At 35.4% G+C, this 17570-nt stretch overlaps 1 protein-coding gene and 1 non-coding gene across 2 annotated transcripts in view; one reads left to right on the forward strand and one right to left on the reverse strand.

The window, feature by feature from the left end:
* The window catches only part of ADGRL4 (adhesion G protein-coupled receptor L4), a 117756-nt gene that overhangs the window by 88124 nt on the left and 12062 nt on the right, over positions 1-17570 (reverse strand). The window lies entirely within an intron of this gene.
* LOC136141207 (U6 spliceosomal RNA) lies at positions 8489-8595 on the forward strand. Its single transcript, XR_010657714.1, has one exon. It is a non-coding gene; the product is annotated as a U6 spliceosomal RNA (small nuclear RNA).

Raw genomic sequence — 17570 nt, forward strand, 5'->3', positions numbered from 1 at the left:
TGACCATAAGGGAGGTATTCTGTAGCAATAAGATGCATTGAAGGCACTTTAATCTCAACATATGTGTCCAAGGACAAAAACAGATAAATCACGGTGGCATGATGGTATAATTTAAAAGGGATATTTTGGAAGGAGCTGTCAGTGCTATTTTTAATAGTAAATTTTCAATCTCAGATGAATTTTTTTACTACCAAGGACATGAGTTAAAAGTAGCTTCAAATCTCAATATCTAAATCAATATTTAACAGAAAGTACAATAATTACAATTTCCATGCATGACTTCAGATAGTTACATGGTATGTATAAGACAGGCTATCACGGTATACTTGTCAAAGAGGACCTCATCAGTACCAGTTGTTTCCAAATTACAGTGGGGGAAATGCACCGCAAAGCACGTGAAAAACAATCCATTGATATACAGGAAAACTGTTAACATTTCTTCACTTATAAATACCTTTTCCTTTTTACAGTTCAGTAGTTATTGATCATAAGGTAGAAGGCTATAATTTACAAGTAAATGTATATATATTGGATGTGCAGTCTAAAAATTCTAATTTACAGCATGAACAGAGTCAAAAAAAATCACCATCGCTAATTAGAATGGGATTGATTTCCACGTCAATTCTAATTATCTGGTAGTTATTGATCAGTACACTGTTTTGAGAAAATTCCAAGGCAATGTTCAGTCAGTGTCGGTAAGGGATACTGCTATGGATTGAATATTTGTATCTCTCCAAAATTCATATATTGAAGCCCCAATCCCAGTGTAATGGTATGTGAATGTGCGGCTTTGGGGAGGTAATTAGTTCATGAGGGTGGAGCCCTTACGAACGGGATTGGCACTCTTTTAATTGGATGAAGGGACTAGAGTGTCCCTTCTCTACCAATGAGAGTATCAACAAAAAATGGCCATCTGTAAACCAGGAAGAGTGTTCTCTCCAGACATCTACTCTGCTGGCACACTGATCGTGAATTTTCCAGCCTCTGGCATAAATGTTTGATGTTTAAGCCACATATACCACAGTATATGGTATTTGTTATGGCAGCCAGAATTGATTAAGACAGAAATCGTGACAGTTATCTATGGGAGAAGACAGGAAGCATGGCATCATTGGAATGCTAATCTGGCATCCTGCTCTAGGCACTGGCAAATAATACTGCTTGCTTAATTTATGTGGATAATTTCTTTGTTTCTATCATTTCCTTTTCAAAACTCCAAGACTCCTGTTATTTTCCTAGATAAGCCACATTTATTCCCTCTTCTGTCCCCCACCACTCAAGGATTTGAAATAGCATATGAGGATGCTCTAGATGACAAACCTATGCCTGTGTCTACAAGTAAGCCAGAATCTTTTGTTCTAAACCCTCATTTAGCCTCACGTTTTCTCTGCTCAAAATCCCACCCATTTTTGTCTTCATGGAACCTATTCTTTCTTCTAGTTTTTTCTCTCATCTTCTACTCTTTTTCTGCTCAATTCTTTCCAACAGCCTTTATATTTGGTCAATTTCCACACTGGCCTTTTTGTTTACTTTCACAGCTATACTACTTAAAATAATTTCTTTACTTCTCAGGCACTACTCAACCCATTCTCGATTGGATTCAGTCACCAAAATTTCACCAAAGTAGTTCTTGCTAATGCCACCATTGATCTCTATATTAAAACAGTTATTGGTTTTTAATTTTCATTGGGCCTTTCAGTAGCATTTGAAACTGTGAACTCTTCTTCTTTCTTGCAATACCCATTCCCTTAGCTTTAACAATAACACACAAGTTCTCCCTTCCTTTAAGGCCACATTTCTAAATTCCTTACGTCAATTTACCTTTCTCTGCTGATTAAAGATTTGAGCTTAGTTCTTCTTTATTTTCATTCGATGATCTCTTTTATGTCGTCTCTATAGGTAATCATATTTACTTCCATGGTTTCCATTAACATCAACATTCTGCTAATGATTCCAAAAATTTTCTGTCTATTCAAGACTTCTCTAAGTTCCAGACCAACATGTACTGTTGTCTCCACTTAGATGTATGAATAGCATGACAGTGATACCATACAAAACAAATGATTTTTCTCCATATATATTTCCTTTTCTTATCAAATGCATCAATATCCACCCAATTGTTCATACTACAAACCTAAGAGATATCCTTCACATCTCTCTGTCTCTCACCTGGAACATCCAATTCATCATCAAGACCTATAGATGTCTACATTTTAAATATCACTCCTATCTGTTTTCTTCCGTCTTTTTGGTCACAAATTTTGACTAAGCCAAAATTCACTATCCCCGACCCAAGAGATATCCTCCACTTGCTGAGCCTGCTTCCACACTTTGCTGGCCTTCAATTCATTTACTTTGTAGAAGAAAAGGTGAATATCTGAAAATAGAAGCCATTTTTTTCTATGGATAACATCAGGGCCCTACATAATATGACCACTGACCTACATTTTCGATACATGTTCTACAACTATAGCATTTCACTAACTACTTCAGCAACTTATATTTGTTCTTAGAATTTGTATTTCTTTATCGTTCATTAGAGCTTTCATATGTGCATACAATGCTCATTCCTACCTGCCATTTCTATCCTCAAGCACATGCTTCATCAAACTAATTCCCAGCTCAACCCTCAGTTTAAACATTGTCTCCTTATGAAGCTTCCATGATCACTGGAACCACTCAAATGATTAAGTAATCATTGTGTAATAGTGGTTTTAATGTTTCTCTATCTTTCTAGAATCCATAACAGCCACATATACTTACTCACTGCTTTATATTTAACCCTACAAAGTGCCTATCACATCATAGGTGCTCAACACGTATTTTTTGAGTGAATGAATGCATGAATTAATGAATGGTAAACTATACAAAAGAGCACCTGATTTGATTCAACCTTATTGCTCTATCATTAAAAAAGGTAATCTACACTAATTACAGTATGGATTTTTAAATTTATGATAAGCTATCATCATATTCTTTAAAATATTTTTAATAGCAGCTGCATTTTTTGTGTGTCTGTAATTTAGAAATATTGAAATATTAGAATGAAAGTTACAAATGTATTAGAATTAAACATTTTTTTTAATTTAAAAGTGAAGAATTATGACATAACCTGATATTTTCTTGCCAAGTTACAAAATAAAAGTAATAAAAAAATAAATGTTATTATATTAAGGGTTTAAACACTTTATCACATTTTTTAAAAGTTAAATTCATCATCAGATCCTTGACAATAATTTTGAAATGACAAGTTTAAAAAAAAATAGAGAGGAGTAAATTTAGACTTAGGAGAGACTGATAGGGATTTTCACCACTGGCCAAGTGCTATGATGTTTGTTTTGATTTTTTTTTTTTTTTTTTTTTTTGCGGTACGCGGGCCTCTCACTGTTACGGCCTCTCCCGCTGCGGAGCACAGGCTCCGGACACGCAGGCTCAGCCGCCATGGCTCACGTGCCCAGCCGCTCTGCGGCACGTGGGATCTTCCCAGACCGGGGCACGAACCCGTGTCCCCTGCATCGGCAGGCGGACTCTCAACCACTGCGCCACCTGGGAAGCCCTGTTTTGACTTTTAAAAAAATATTTATTTGAGATTCAGTTTCAGAAAGATGACTTTTCATTCTTAATCAAATGAATTTTTATTTAGCTTACTTTTCATTTATTGGAAAGTTTTCCAAGAAAGTAAAGATGGTTCAAATGCAGTGAGTAAATATTTGATCATCTTGGGGTGACATAAGTTAAACCATAACTCAGAAATGTTGCTGAACTGAATAAAGGTGTCTTGACACATTTTCACTCAAATCTATCCTCATTCAGAATGAGATGTTAATTTGATGAATGCTTGAACAGCCTTGGAAGAGCAGAATCATAATAGAGTAATTCCAATCATTCCTCTCAAGGAGTTCTTGTCAATGAACACATGTCATTTCTCCAAGACACTGAAAATCCTGATAGGTGCTGTCCTAGGAGGTTATTCTATGGATCCTTGATTTCTCTCAGAGTTTAAGACTCTACCTAGAGATTATATTGAAATTCCCATCCTTGAAACAAAGTTGTGCCAAATATTTCATCTTTCCATTCTGCAAAATTATTTTCTTTATATTTCGCTCAGAATGATCTTATTCAATGGCAAATGAATCTTATTATTATATATAAGCATCATATATATGTGATCTTGTTATTATATATAATGATCTTATTGTTCATATACACACATATATATATTTCTCTATTCAAATAAGCTTTAAGCTAAAGTATCCTGCAAGTCTTTTTAAAAAATTGCATAATAATAATTAAAAGAAACCTCATATATTGGGACTTCCCTGGTGGCACGGTGGATAAGACTCCATGCTCCCAATGCAGGGGGCCGGGTTCAATCCCTGGTCAGGGAATTAAGTCCCACATGCATGTCTCAACTAAGAGGCCACAGGCTGTAAATAAGATTCCGCATGCTTCAACCATGAAGTCTGCATGCCACAATGAAGACTGAGTGTGCCACAACTAAGACCTGGTGCAGCTAAAATAAATTAAATAAATAAATTAATTAAAAAAAGAAACCTCATATAGAGAAATATCTATTTTTCTGTGTATCTGTTTATCAGTGTTCATTTTTTTGTTTTGTTTTTTAATTTTTATTGAAATATAGTTGATTTACAATCCTCATATACTTTTTTTTTTTAATATAAGCATTTTTTTTTTTTTTTTTTGGTGGTACGCGGGCCTCTCACTGTTGTGGCCTCTCCCGTTGTGGAGCACAGGCTCTGGAGGCACAGGCTCAGCGGCCATGGCTCACGGGCCCAGCCGCTCCGCAGCATGTGGGATCTTCCCGGACCAGGGCATGAACCCGTGTACCCTGCATTGGCAGGCGGACTCTCAACCACTGCACCACCAGGGAAGCCCTAAGCATTTTTTTTAATATAAGCATTCTTAAGATCACTTTTCCATAAGCTATGAGAATGTCCCCAGAGCATTTTCTCTGGTTCTCTTATATGCTTGTGGATTTTTATTTGTTTGTTTCCATTTTATTTTTCTTTTTTAATTGAAAGTTGCAAAAGCTTAACATTAGGATCAGGCAAAATCTTATATTCATTTCCCATACCAGCAGCTTCACTTCCAGAAGGTTAAGGGTCCTAAGGGTTTAAAGCTTCATCTACCACAAAGGTTCTCAATTCTTCTTGCACTTTAGAATCACCTGGGGAGTTTAAACAACTCCCAATGCTTCTGTGCCACTGCCACCAGAGATTCTGATTGGCCATGGATGGGGCCCAGGAATGGCAATTTAGAAGCTCCAGAGTGGATTCTAATATGTAAGCAGGGTTGAGAAGCTCTCTCTTTATTCTTTTTTTATTTTTTTTTGGGGGGGGGGGTCTTTTAACATCCTTTACATTTTATACAATCTTCATATACTTTTAAATAGCTAATTTCAATGGGAGATTTGTTAAGCCAAAGAAAAATATTTAGAGTTTCATAATATGTAGATTTGTTCAAGTTTTCATGTAAATCCTGTGTTTTCAAGCAATATTAATTTATTACTCAATTATGATAAATATTCACAGTAAGTGGACTAAACTGTTTTCTCAGAATTTACACTTTTAAATGTTTCCTACTGTACTTAACATCCTCCACTAGGTACCACAATGCTAGGTATCTTCAATGCTAAACATTTTATATTATACATGCCAATAAATTATAAAAACAATTTATTGGCATATATATATATTTATATATATAAATTTGGAAGTAATTAGTTCCTAAATATTCTTTTTAAATGTGCTTCTACTTTAAATTCAGTCTTCCACCAAGCTGAACAGGTGATTGGTACAAAGGTAATTGAATGAAAATTGCTCTTTAAAGAAAGCTTACTTCACAAAGGCCAGTGATGGGTGTTGACATGATGTGATTTCTGCCCAGTGCTCTGAATGTCAAAGTGAAGAAATTCAGTGAAGCTTGGGTAAATGGTGGGAGTAACTATGACTCTCTTCAGGTAGCCAAATACCTTGTCATCTAATTAGTGGTGCACATGAATGAATGAATGAGATTCCCATTGTCCCTACCTACTATCCAGCGAAAACACAACCAAGGGAACAGGCTTGGTGGAATCAGAGGAGAAAGAAGACCTTGTAGAGCTTAACTCTAGTCTGGCATGGTGAAAAGAATGAGAGATGTAGAATAAGTGGGAGGCCACTGGCACACTCCGGTCCCTGTGAGAGGGTGGGGTGGGGTCCACCGGACTTGCAGGCTGCCAGTGAAATACCACTACTCTGATCATTTTTTCACTGACCTGGTGAGGTGGGGGAGAGGGGGGCTAGCCCCGAGGGGCTTTTGCTTCTGGAACCAAGTGCCCAGACACTCTGGCCATGAGTGACCCACTCCAAGGACAGTGCCAGTTAGGGAGTTTGACTGGGGTGGTACAACTGTCAAATGGTAATGTAGGTGTCCTAAGGGGAGTTCAGGGAGGACAGAAACTTCTTGTGGAGCAGAAGGGCAAAAGCTCACTTGATCTTGATTTTCAGTATGAATACAGAGCATGAAGGTGGGGCCTCAAAATTCTTCTGACCTTTGGGGTTTTAAGCAGGAGGTGTCTGAAAAATTACCACAAGGATAATTGACAGTAACACAATAATAGTAGGGAACTTTAACACCCCACTCACAACAATGGACAGATTATCCAAACAGAAAATAAATAAGGAAACACAAAGTTTAAATGACACATTAGACCAGATGGACTTAATTGATACTTATAGGACATTCCATCCAAAAACAACAGAATACACTTTCTTCGCAAGTGCATGTGGAACATTATGCAGGATAGATCACATCTTGGGTCACAACTTAAGCATAGGTAAATTTAAGAAAACTGAAATCACATCAAGCATCTTTTCTGACCACAACGCTATGAGACTAGATATCAATTACAGGAAAAAAAAAAATACAAATACATGGAGGCTAAACAACATGCTACTAAATAACCAAGAGATCACTGAAGAAATCAAAGAGGAAATCAAAAAATACCCAGAAACAAATGACAATGAAATATGACAACCCAAAAATTATGTGATGCAGCAAAAGCAGCTCTAAGAGGGAAGTTTATAGCAATACAATTCTACCTCAGGAAACAAGAAAAAATCTCAAATAACCTAAGCTTACACCTAAAGCAATTAGAGAAATAAGAACAAAAAACCTCAAAGTTAACAGAAGGAAAGAAATCATAAAGATCAGACCAGAAATAAATGAAAAAGAAATGAAAGAAACAATAGCAAAGATCAATAAAACTATAAGCTGGTTTCTTGAGAATTGGTAAACCATTAGCCAGACTCATCAGGAAAAAAAGGGAGAAGACTCAAATCAACAGAATTAGAAACGAAAAAGAAGTAACAACTGACAACGCAGAAATACAAAAGATCAGGAGAGACTACTACAAGCAACTATATGCCAGTAAAATGGACAACCTGGAAGAAATGGACAAATAATTATAAAAGTACCACCTTCCAGAATGAATCAGGAAGAAATAGAAAATATGAACAGACAAATCACAAGCACTGAAACTGAAGCAGTGATTAAGAATCCTCCAATAAACAAAAGCCCATGGCCAGATGGCTTCATGGGCGAATTCTATCAAACATTTAGAAAAGAGCTAACACCTATCCTTTTCAAACTCTTCCAAAATATAGTAGAGGGAGGAATACTCCCAAACTCATTCCACGAGGCCAACATCACCCTGATACCAAAATCAGAAAAAAGATGTCACAAAAAAAGAAAATTACAGACCAATATCCCTGATGAACATAGATGCAAAAATCCTCAACAAAATACTAGCAAACAGAATCCAACAGCACATTAAAAGGATCATACACCATGATCAAGAGGGGTTTATCCCAGGAATGCAAGGTTTCTTCAATATATGCAAATCAACCAATGTGATACACCATATTAACAAATTGAAGGAGAAAAACCATGATAATCTCAATAGATGCAGAAAAAAGTTTTGACAAAATTTAACACCTATTTATGATAAAAACCCTCCAGAAAGTGGGCACAGAGGGAACCTACCTCAACATACTAAAGGCCATATATGACAAACCCACTGCCATCATTCTCAATGGTGAAAAACTGAAAGCATTTCTTTTAATATCAGAAAAAGACAAGACTGCCCACTCTCACCACTATCATTCAACATAGTTTTGGAAGTTTTAGCCATGGCAATCAGAGAAGAAAAAGAAATAAAAGGAATCCAAATGGGAAAAGAAGAAGTAAAACTGTCACTGTTTGCAGATAACATGATACTATATATAGAAAATCTTAAAGATGCCACCAAAAAACTAGAGCTAATCAATGAATTTGGTAAAGTAGCAGGATACAAAATTAATGCACAGAAATCTCTTGCATTCCTATATACTAACAATGAAAAATCTGAAAGAGAATTTAAGGAAACACTCCTATTTACCACTGCAACAAAAAGAATCAAATACCTAGGAATAAAACTACCTAAGGAGTGCTCGCTTCGGCAGCACATATACTAAAATTGGAACGATACAGAGAAGATTAGCATGGCCCCTGCGCAAGGATGACACGCAAATTTGTGAAGCATTCCATATTTTTTGATGACCATAGTGGTAGTCTGCACCTGGTACTCCTTATGGCATTTCTAAAAGACACCCCCGCAAAGATTCACCTTGTTGACTAACAGGTAAAATAAAAGAAAGTATTCTAGAGGAAATAATACCAACAGAACTAAAAAAAAAAGTGCCGCCAAAAAGTGAAGAGTCTGCTCTTCCAGGGGAAAGTGCAGTGAAACATGGTATATTTGTAAAAGATGTTCTGTTCCCCTGCACAGAGGTGCCTGCTATACTGCCTATCACACTGTAACAAAATATTAGTATGCTTTAGTAAGACATGTACAACGTTTCAAATAAATACATTAAGTACAAAAAAAAAAAAAAAAACTACCTAAGGAGGCTAAAGATCTGTATGCAGAAAACTATAAGACACTGGTGAAAGAAATTAAAGATGATACAAACAGATGGAGAGATATACCATGTTCCTGGATTGGAAGAATCAACACTGTGAAAATGACTATACTCCCCAAAGCAATCTACAGATTCAATGCAATCCCTATCAAATTACCAATGGCATTTTTCACAGAACTAGAACAAAAAATTTTGCAATTTGTATGGGAACACAAAAGAACCCGAATTGCCAAAACAATCTTGAGAAAGTAAAACGGAGCTGGAGGAATCAGGCTCCCTGACTTCAGATTATACTACAAAGCTACAGTAATCAAGACAGTATGGTACTGGCACAAAAACAGAAATATAGATCAGTGGAACAGGATAGAAAGCCCAGAGATAAACTCACGCACATATGGTCACCTTATCTTTAACAAAGGAGGCAAGAATATACAGTGGAGCAAAGACAGCCTCGTCAATAAGTGGTGCTGGGAAAACTGGACAGCTACATTAAAAGGATGAAATCAGAACACTTCCTAACACCATACACAAAAATAAACTCAAATTGTATTAAAGACCTAAATGTAAGGACAGACAGTATAAAACTCTTAGAGGAAAACATAGGCAGAACACTCTATGACATAAATCACAGCAAGATCCTTTTCGACCCACCTTCTAGAGTAATGGAAATAAAAACAAAACTAAACAAATGGGACCCAGTGAAACTTCAAAGCTTTTGCACAGCAAAGGAAACCATAAAGAAGACAAGAAGACAACCATCAGTATGGGAGAAAATATTTGCAAATGAAGCAACTGACAACGGATTAATTTCCAAAATATACAAGCAGTTCATGAAGCTCAATATCAAAAGAAAAAAACAACCTAATCCAAAAATGGGCAGAAGACCTAAATAGACATTCTCCAAAGAAGACATACAGATGGCCAACAAACAGATGAAAAGATGTTCAACATCTCTAATCATTAGAGAAATGCAAATCAAAACCACAATGAGGTACTACCTCCCACCAGTCAGAATGGCCATCATCAAAAAACCTAGAAAGGATAAATGCTGGAGAAGGTGTGAGAAAAGGGAACCCTTATGCACTGTTGGTGGGAATGTAACTTGATACAGTCACTATGGAGAACTATTTGGAGATTACTTAAAAATCTAAAAACAGAATTACCCTATGACCCAGCAATCCCACTACTGGGCATATACCTGAGAAAAACCATAATTCAAAAAGATACATGTAACACAATGTTTATTGCAGCACTATTTACAATAGCTAGGATATGGAAATAACCTAAATGTCCATCAACAGAATGGATAAAGAAAATGTGGCATATACATACAATGGAATATTACTCAGCCATAAAAATGAACGAAATTGAGTTATTTGTAATGACGTGGATAGACCTAGAGTCTGTTATACAGAGGAAAGTAAGTCAGAAAGAGAAAAACAAATAATACCATATGCTAATGCATATATATGGAATGTAGAAAAATGGTAGTGATGAATCTAGTGGTAGGGCAGAAATAAAGATGGAGACATTGAGAATGGACTTGAGGGCACAGTGGGGAAGGGGAGGCTGGGACGTAAGTGAGAGAGTAGTACTGACATACATACACTAACAAATGTAAAATGGATGGCTGGTGGAAGCTGCTGCATAGCACATGGAGATCAGCTCGGTGCTTTGTGACCACCTAGAGGCATGGAATAGGGAGTGTGGGAGGAAGGCTCAAAAGGGAAGGTATATGGGGATGTGTATGCATACAGCTGATTCACTTTGTTTTTCGGCAGAAACTAACACCACATTGTGAAGCAATTATACTCTAATAAAGATGTATTTTAAAAAAAGAAAGCTTACTAATAAGTAAATGATTAATTTTTTTTCCCTTCAGACACAGAAAGCCTAAAATGTAAGTTGAGGATTAATAAACTATTAGCAAGTAGGGACTAATATACCCTTATTCTAGGTATATGGTTAAGTGCTCATATGTGTTGCTGTTCGTGGAATTTAGGAAAAGCAGAAGAGCACCTTGTTATAACATAACTGCCTAGATGATTTTCATCTGATTTTCTGGATAGTTTGGGAAAGTAGAAAAAGAATGAACCTATCCAAAACAATGCGGCAGAAAGTGACTGACAGATTTACAGTAATAACAGTTCACTTACTGAGGCCTTTCTATATGGCCAGTATCATAACTAAATGCTATATTTTTATTATCTTCTTTTAGCCTCAAAAATATTTTGAAGTTGATAAGACTATTTATATACCAAAGACATAGCAACCGGTCCAAATATGACAGCTAGCAAATGATGGAACCAGGATTCGATCCCAGGGATGCCTTCCTCAGAAGCTCTGCTTCTTCTATAGCTCTGCTTCTTTGGATCGATCTTGGTTCAAAGTGTCAATAGTGTCTGAATCTAAAAAGTCGAGGTACAGATTTTCAAAGCAGGTCTCCATTATAATGCTTCATCTGCTGAAATCTACTTTGAAATAAACTATAGCCATTTTTCCCCTCCTATATTTATTATTTGTACTTGGTATTCCAGATTTGAATACTTACCGTATGTCAAAATTTTGCTTTAAATTCTATTCTCTAAGTGTGTCATATTTGTAAGTGTGTCATTCGGTTTTAATATTGTTGTAAGGACAATTTCTTTTCAATTAATAAAGGAATTGATCTGCAAATATTAAGGCATTAGTAGTAGTAAGTCCTTGGATCATAATTTATGAATCGCTGGAATCTTTTTTTGAAAACTGTATCTCCAGTAATCAATAAGACTTAAGTTTTCTTTTCTAAACACAATAAAGTATATTATGGGTTATAATCTAAAACCTAGCTTAAATTCATATTAACTTCATACTTCTTTATTCTTAAAGCAACCATCTGATCGTTTAAAAGGATAAGTATAGAGATTATTGATTATAAAACAATTACTGCCTCTATTGAAAATTTTCTGACATATTTGTCTACTAATAAACTGAAATTCAAAGTCCAAAACATATTTAAAAAAACAGTCTTCTCCACATAGTATACCATTATGAAACTGCTGCAGGGAACATAACATTCATTGAACAAACACAACACTATAATCAGGCATCTGCTTGTTTTCCTGCATTGCATATACAACAGAGATTTGTTGTACTTTTTTTAGTATTCTCAATAGGTTTCTGTGTTTATAAAGGTCCAGAAATTATCTTCAGAACAGATCCTCCATATGGCACCAGGAAACCTAGCATAAGAACCTTTCTGACACAAAGGATATAGAACTCTCTTACTTCAAAATATCAAAACTTTTCCACAAATACAAAACTATCAAGCAAGTGTTAGGACCACCTCAACTTCTGTTCAGTCTCGTCAAAATTGATTTAGTTGTCTGCATAAGTCAACTTTAATTATCAAAAATGTACAAAAAACAGCACATTTCTTCCCACTTAAATGTTAAACATGACTCCAGTGACATTTTTAATAACAAATTCTTTAAGACTCAGTGTGTGTTCTTGATCTGCAGAGGGCTAACAGCATGATATCACTAAAGAAACATGACCCAAATTTTAGTTCTGAGGTTATATCCACAAAAGAGAAATAAAGTGGAGATGCCCACTTTTCTGCATAATTATTGCATATATAACTGACCTGGTGAGTCAACCCAAAGAATCTCAAGGAAAAAATATATATATTTTGGTGTTCTTTGGTAAGACTTTACAAATTTCACAATTTGTTTGAACTCTCCTCTGCAATTCATTTTTTCCTCTGTAAATATATCCTGAGTTAACACCTGTTAAATAAGCTAGCATGTAAGACATGTAGAACACTGATAACCTGACTACCTTCATTCTACTGTAAGTTCTTAAAAACTACATTCTAAAATTCACTGAATAATTTAAATAACAAATAATTTTTATGTCTGTGCTCATGTGCACACACTTTATTTTTGATTTTATAAATATAACCTTTAAAGTATTAGAAAATACAAAATACCATGTTAATCTATAAGGATAACACTCTTAAATGACTCCACCTTCAATATAGTGAAACAACTAAATATAATGCCAATTACATAAAAACCACTTGTTACGCCATAGAAGATTATTCAGATCCCACACAAAGGGTAGTTTCCTTCCCCCTAATGGTAACAAAGTGATTAACTAGCAAGTTCAACGTGAAGGAATGATATGGTTCCAAGTGTGTATGGTTCCTTAAACCTCGTCAAGGCATATTGCCAGATAGTTCAATTAATGTGTAACAAGGTCACAAAATCAATTTCTTATCAGCTAAAAACACTCTTACAGTAAATTTTATTTTCAAACCATAATCTCTAAATTAAATCTGTGTCCCTAAAACATACAGTACAGAAACTCACTCATTGGGTTTTCCCCCTGATAGCATTTTCACAAATGGCACAAGGCTTTGTATGCTATATATAGCCTACAATGTTTGGCTGGATTCTAATCTTCCTAGAGAATGTCTTTATCTTTTTCCATGGCAAATGAAGGACCAAAGTATTAATTTCCTCCTTAAAATAAGTACAGGCTTTGAACAGTCTGGCATTCTATCTTCTAGCAATTTGTTTGGGAACTTTTAAACAGTTATAAAGAGAATCTCTGATACTGTATATTAATCCAGATTTCTTGGTAATATAAATTATCAGAACATAACATTGCGGGAAAAATCACGTTAATACGGGAAATACCATTACCGTGCAGTAAATTCCATTTAAAGGGACTTGGCAGGAATCGAGCTTTTCAGGCCAATGACACTCAAAATAATCTCATTCTTAATGAAAACTCTTTGACTTGAATATAAAATACCATCGTCTATTATTCAGGTGCTGGAGTTCTTTCTCTATATTCCAATTTCTTTAAACAGAATGTTTTTTCCTCCTAAAATCCTTATTCTCACTCTACCCACAACTACACATGAGACTATAGTAATTTAAGCCCTGGTACCTTTTCCCTCAATGGCAATGGACCAAAATAGTTAAAGCAGCTGAAATGTATCAGTAATACTGCCTTAATTTTTTAATATCCAGAAAATCACGACTTTCAAGGCAGACAAATATGATTTGTTCTGTTTTTTAACATTCAAAATGCTTGATACATTTATACAGATGCTGTATAATGTACACTACACAGTGGTATCATCTCATACAGCTGACCAACAAATTAAAAAATTGATTTATTATAAATTCAGATTTTGGCACCAGTTTGATGGTCGGTAAAATATGGGATATAAAATCATATCTCAAGAAGACAAGAAGAAGAAATTATCTGAGATAATACATTAGAGTTTTTCAAAACATTTTTCCCACATCCTCCTAAACATATACTCTTTTAGTTGATTTCAGCACTGCTAGAGAGCATGAAAAGAATGCTTCCTAAATCAAGGAAGTGAATAACTCTTAGGAAGGGTTACAACACATTCTTTAAAATTAAACACAACATTTTTGTAGATGAAGACAATATTTTCTTCATAATCTTTATATATTGGAAGTATTAAAATTTTAATGAAATAATTTAAAGTTACAGAGATTAAGAATATTTTTTTCTTCCCAATTCATTCATGTGATAATTTATTCTATCTAATCAAATTTAGAGTTTGATAAAAAACAAAATAAAATTTGTCCTTCACTTTGTACATACTAATGCAAAAACAGATAATACTTCACCTGAAGAATAAATACAGCTTCATGTAATGTTGTATTTAAAAAGATTAGTTCATGGGAAAGAGTGATAAATGTGAGACAGATATTTTCAACAACACAGAATAAAATTGTTTTGAAATTAAAGAAAGAACAAAGTACTAATATGCTTAGAAATGAAAATATCATTTTTCTAAGTGCTAATAATTTCACAATTACTAGGATTTCTATGAAAACAGCATATGTGACACATCAGATGCAGAAAAAAAATACCGTAGTCAATGTGACTCCTGGGACTCTGAAGATTAGGGCCAGGGTGCTTCAAAAACAGGAGGTCATCACAAGGTATTAGGGCCAATATTGCAAATGTCCCTGCTATAGCACATACTGCTTCCTAATTCAGGAAAATGTTCAAAAGAGCAATAGATAAGTTAATGGAAATTCAGTCTTGCACAGTTGATCACTCAAAATGAAACAGGGAAAGACAGTTTGGAGAAAACCAATGTGAAGTTTATTAAGCAAACTGATCATTCATGCACATTTTCTATCTGGCTATAATGGATAGTCTTTATTTACAGCAAAATATTTGGGATGGGATTATATCTAATGTAGTCTTGCTATATGGGTCTCTTACAATGTATAGAATTCAAGCAAATCTAAGTGCTGATTCATGCAAGCAGCAATACCACCCACAGTGTCTTAATAAATTCAGCATAGGCAAGGAACAATAAGAATGGGGCACCAACCAATCAGAGTAACCACTCAAAAACAATCCATAGTATTTTACAGATTGGATCCAAGGAATTTTGGTAGTTTCCAAGGATCCACTCAAAAATAAGAATTAGTTACTCTCTTCAAACAGCAGTCACTGTTGGGATTCCCCAGGCACTATTAAAAAACAGGCATTCTCTATGTCTGTGTCTTTATTCCTGTCCTGGAGGACACGGGGAGGGGGAAGGGCAAGCTGGGATGAAGTGAGAGAGTGTCACGGACATATATACACTACCAAATGTAAAATCGATAGCTAGTGGGAAGCAGCTGCATAGCACAGGGAGATCAGCTCAGTGATTTGCGACCACCTAGAGGGGTGGGATAAGGAGGGTGAGAGGGAGGCGCAAGAAGGAAGGGATATGGGGATAGACGTATGCATATAGCTGATTCACTTTGTTATACAGAGGAAACTAACACAACATTGTAAAGCAATTATACTCCAATAAGGATGTTAAAAAAAGAAAAGCAGGCAAACTCCATCAACACTTATTCCAATATCATGAATTGATGCAAAAGTAAAAAAAAATGAATTATGAGAAGAAGATGAAAAAGCAAACAATTATTCTTAAAATATAGAAATAAGAAAAGCCTTGCAAAGAAAGTGACATGTGTATTGAGTTTTAGACAATGAATCTCACTTTATAATTTTTCCAACATTGAAAGTGCCTGATTTATTTCCTGAGCACACACACAGCTGATTATCCTGTCCCATTTATTGTCTGACACAAAGTATTTTGATGCCTGGTACTATATGAAATCCTCAGAATGGAGAAATTTAGCTACAGGTTTCCAGCTGAGAAGACTGCCCCTCTGATCAAGTCCACTCTCAACATCCCTGGCTCATCACAGTTAAAAATAAACAATCATCAATGTTCTTTTGAAATTGCAACACAAGGACAAGTTCTATTTTGTAGCATTTTGTTCCAGATTGTTCATTAAATGGTACTTATAAAATCACATGAATCATAACCCTCCTCCCCACATAACGAATATGTGTATCATTTTATTCAAAAGGGGTTCTCTCAACTGCATACAACAGTGACTAAACCTTCCCCAGAGGGGAGCAAATATAAAAATCAAGGTTTATAGCCTTCTTGTTTATTTTTTTTATGATTCAGGTGACTCTGATATAGCACTTCTCCTGCTGATCATATTCTATGTAATACCTTACTTTTTAGCACTCTAATACAGGGGGTTCACTGAAGATTCGTCCAGAAGTTCCTTTCAAAGGAGGAAATCACCAGAGAAAACAATAATGGAAATAATGGAAAATAAGTTTTATTTATGTGCCTGCCTCTACTGATTTGTAACATCTGCCTGGAGAAGAACTTTGAGGTCACATCCTGGTTCAGCAGAAAAGAATATCATGATGGTGTTTTGGCCATGAATAGGGAGAAGGTAGCACAAGCAGTAGATGAAAGCCTCACCTGCATTGGTCACGCCAGCTCCAGAGATCGCAGTAAAAAGAAGGGTAGTAGAGTGGAAAGTGCACTGAGTTTAGAGGCAAGAGACCAAAATCCATATCTGTTTCATTTTCATGTTTTAAATTGAGCCGAAAATCCATTAGTTACCCAAAAAGTAGATGAACTGTATATTGACTACAGTCCAAATAAAAGTCTCACAATAACAGAATCAAAGAATTTTAAGGCTGAGAGAGACATTAATGACCATTACCATAACAGTCCCAGTTGAACAGGACTAGAATATACATAACAAGCTTGGAGACCTCATCACAGTCATATGAGAATTTATTATCAGATAATTTAGTTACTCGGGCATGGCATACTAGGAGGGTTCAAATTACAGGGCTAGCTCCCAGTTATTGAGATACAAGGATATAAGAAAGGAATCCAATAATGGGCACCTGGAAGATAAGACTTTGGTGTAGTAATTATTTTATTATTTTAGATGATGGGGTAATATCACAGTATTTCTAAAATATACCCCTCCTTTCTTAAACTAGAATTAGTCTCAGAAAAGGGTTAAATGAAAGTAGATGAATAGAGACATGGAGGCCCAGAGGATTGATAGAAACTCTTCTCGTAGTGGTCATTGTTGATTTTTGGCTGCTTGGCATCTATTCACTCTCCTGATGGTAAGAGTTACTCAACTGTCGTCTTGAAAAGCACTTTTTCTCACTCTGTCCCCATGATTTGAGAAGATTTTCACCTATGCTACAGGAATGAAGAAGTCTATATATTCTATT

This window comes from Phocoena phocoena, chromosome 1 (assembly GCF_963924675.1).
Source record: "Phocoena phocoena chromosome 1, mPhoPho1.1, whole genome shotgun sequence".
Lineage (NCBI taxonomy): Eukaryota > Metazoa > Chordata > Mammalia > Artiodactyla > Phocoenidae > Phocoena > Phocoena phocoena.